Raw genomic sequence first — 3562 nt, 5'->3', positions numbered from 1 at the left:
CATATATAGTATATATTAGTAATTCAAAATTGAATTATTTTAAAGCAACGAAGATCCAGCTCCAACCGTAATAGGCCGTTACACCCTAATATTAATTTATTTTTTATTTTTTATTCAATCCTCCGGAACTAATGCCAAAATCACTGCACTGGGTCTGTGAGATTCATTTAATTTATGTTAATTATAAGATATTAATTAATTTCAAGAAAAGTAAAAAATATTATGTCAATCATAACTTATGATTGACATAACCCGTATAAAAAAGATTGAATACTAGTATATTTTAAATATAGAGTTTTTGCAAATGTAATATAAATTTAATTTAATTATTTAACGTTTTTGACAACGAAATTTATAATTAAGTGAGTCCAATATAGATTATATTTTAATAAGAATGATTCAAAGGACTCCGCACAAATTTTATGAAATTAAATTTTGATGAAATTGGTTGAAAATGTGATATGTTGTAGATTGTCGTTCTGATAAAAATTCTCAACAGGCATAATCCTCTATAACGAACAGTTTGACTTCTACGAAGCATCACATTTCAAAACGAGTTAATTCCATATATCTTATAGCATTTTTTATTGGCAGAACTAATGCGCACACAGTGCACGTTAAAGCTGTTGTACACTATTCTAATCTAAATATAAAAGTGAGATATCCTAATTGATAAAATGCCCAATGTGTATTTTATGAAATAGCACAATAAAATATATTAAATATTTCGTGATTTAATTTGTTTCTATATTTTTATTAAACGTACATCTTTATGTTGATTTATGTATAACAGCTTTAAAGTGCACTGAGTGCGCACTAATTCTGTCAATGAAAAACACTACTATTTTCAACAAGTACGTTATATTCCTACGTCATTATTTGCACTTTATAGATATATTTTTAAGTAAAAAGTTACAAGGATAATATTGACTTGATTGCTTCTCATAAATCAGAGTGCTCGATTATTGCGTCCCCTTGCCTCTCATAAATCGAGGTACTTGATTATTGTGAGTTCCTTCGCTTCTCACAAATGGGGATACTTGTTTATTGTGAATTCCTTCGCCTCTCACAAATCGAGATGTTTAATCCGTAAAGTCCGGACGACGGAGATTAACTCGCGAAAATTCGATATAAAGATAGTTCTAGAAGAGGAGGTAGAAAGACCGTGCTAATTCTCAGAATTATTATACATCTTTGACTCGCGGGAATAACCTCGCGTATTGTAACACAAGTAAATACGTTTGAATCCAACCGAACAGAGAACATATCCAGCAAACGTATTAAATTTTACAATAATCGAGCATTTCAATTTGTGAGAAGCAGTCAAGTCGATATTATCCTTATCATGGTGGAATCAAAAAGGTGAAGCATTCCGAAAGATGTGTAGTAGACAGTGAAATGCCGATAGCGTTTGATTGGTCGAAATTCGCCCCCTTTTTGCCTTATCATGGGCAATGCTTCACCTTTCTGATTCCACCATAATCCTTATAACTTTTAACTTAAAAATATACCTAGAAAATGCAAACAATGCTACAGAAATACGTACGTTGAAAATAAGATATGGTAGAGTTAGTCCGTTTTGAAATATACATATGTGACGCTTCATAGAAGTCAAATGGTTCATTACAGAGAATCATGTTTGTGAAGACTTTTTATCAGGACGATAAGATCTACAATATATCAAATTTTCTGCCAATTCCACCGCAATTCAATTTCCATAAGATTTGTGCGGGGTCCTTGTAGATATAACATAAAGGAAATTAAAAATACAACAAGAATTTCAACTAATTCAAATAATATATTGTACTACCATGTCGATACAAAACTTTTCTTTGTTCAAATTTTTGTGTCAACATGGTAGTACAATATATTATGTGAATTAGTTGAAATTCTTGTTGTAATTGCGCACCAATTTCTGCGCTGTATTGACGCTCTTATTGCCTTTATATTCTTTCATTTGTTGTATTTTTATTTCGAGAGCCCTATATATATATGTATATGTATATATATATATATTATTTTAAAATTTTTAAAGGAAATTAAATTGTTTAATGTTTTTTACAAAGAGATTTGTAATCGAGTGGATTCAATAAACCCGTTTATCTTAATAAAAACAATTCAAATTTATAGATTTAAAAGAAAATTTGACATTTTTGACAAGATTTTTAATTGAATGAATTCAATAAATTTATATTGTCTTCTGTAGAAGATTAACCCTTAAAAACACTTTAGGTATGGCATACCCAGGCCTTTTTATTTCCAAGATTAGAACTTTTTTGTTTTTGAAAGGTGGCTATCATACTGGGTCAGAATAAGTTTTATGGTTTTATCTTTATATTCCATAAAACTTTAAATAATTTGCGACGAGAATTTTAGAAAATATCAAGTATTTAAAATTGCCATGAGTATCATATACTCAAGTGTGACATATAAGATAGTCTTTTTGCTGATATAATTAACGTAAGTTATAATATATTTTTGCTCCAATGACCTTGATAAATGTTATCCTGGTCATAATCATGAACAACATTTAAGAGGTTTTAGTCGTCCGTCGGACACCTTGCGTAATTAATGCTAATGCCATCAGTACTGTAACTTTCAAGTCTTATAATTCGGGAAGTATTTAATAAAAGAATATTTCATTAGAGCATTTTGAAAAGCTCTCGAGATAAACTACAAGAATATGCAATGAAAAGTGGAGGGTTCCATTAAAAAAAATTCGAAGTAACCTTGTCTTGACCTTGACAACGTTATCCAAGATCAAATCAATAATACGAACTTATGTCCCCCTTAAAGCTAAAAAACTTTTATCTAAAGCATTTTTCAATTTAACACAATGTTTCGACTTATTTCGGTGGATCCTTTAAAACGGGATACTCTGTGTATGTATAGTACACACACACACACACACACACGCACGCACGAACGCACACACGTACGCACGCACATACACACACACATATATATATAACTATTTATGCAATATAATTACTTATAATTATAATAAACATTTTTATGCCAATGTTAATTCTAGAAATTTACATATTTGATTCATATATATTTTTGTTTCAATTTATTATTTTACAACAGAAAAGAATGTTTTCTTTCCACAATAAATTTCAAATTTTCTTCATTTTCGTCCTTTAAAATAATTATGTTTTTTAAAAGATACAATAATGCAGTATTTTTTTCTGAAAGTTCGAAGTCTCCTCGAATCGAAATTTTACCTGTACTTTGAACCTTAATTTTAGGACGTATGTAGACTTTAAAGATTTATAATTAGGACGTATGTAGACTCTAGAGATTTATAATATGTTCTAGTCTAATAAATTGAGCTCCTACATTGAGCCTGTAAATCGCATTTATCGGAAAATTTCCTATTTTAGGTTCAAGAGAAGTTTTCTAAATAGAAGCTGTGGATTAAGTAATATTAAAAGAAGTCCTGGTAAATATGTAGATTAGGGGAGCCCCCCCCCAATGACCTTGACCTTGACATATGTTGTCAAGGTCATGACCCCGAGTGACCTTGAGGAAGTTTTAATTGCAGGACGTTACTCATTAA

This window comes from Trachymyrmex cornetzi, unplaced genomic scaffold (genome assembly GCF_001594075.2).
Source record: "Trachymyrmex cornetzi isolate Tcor2-1 unplaced genomic scaffold, Tcor1.1 scaffold642, whole genome shotgun sequence".
NCBI classification, from domain to species: domain Eukaryota; kingdom Metazoa; phylum Arthropoda; class Insecta; order Hymenoptera; family Formicidae; genus Trachymyrmex; species Trachymyrmex cornetzi.
Note: the sequence above shows the minus strand (reverse complement) of the source record.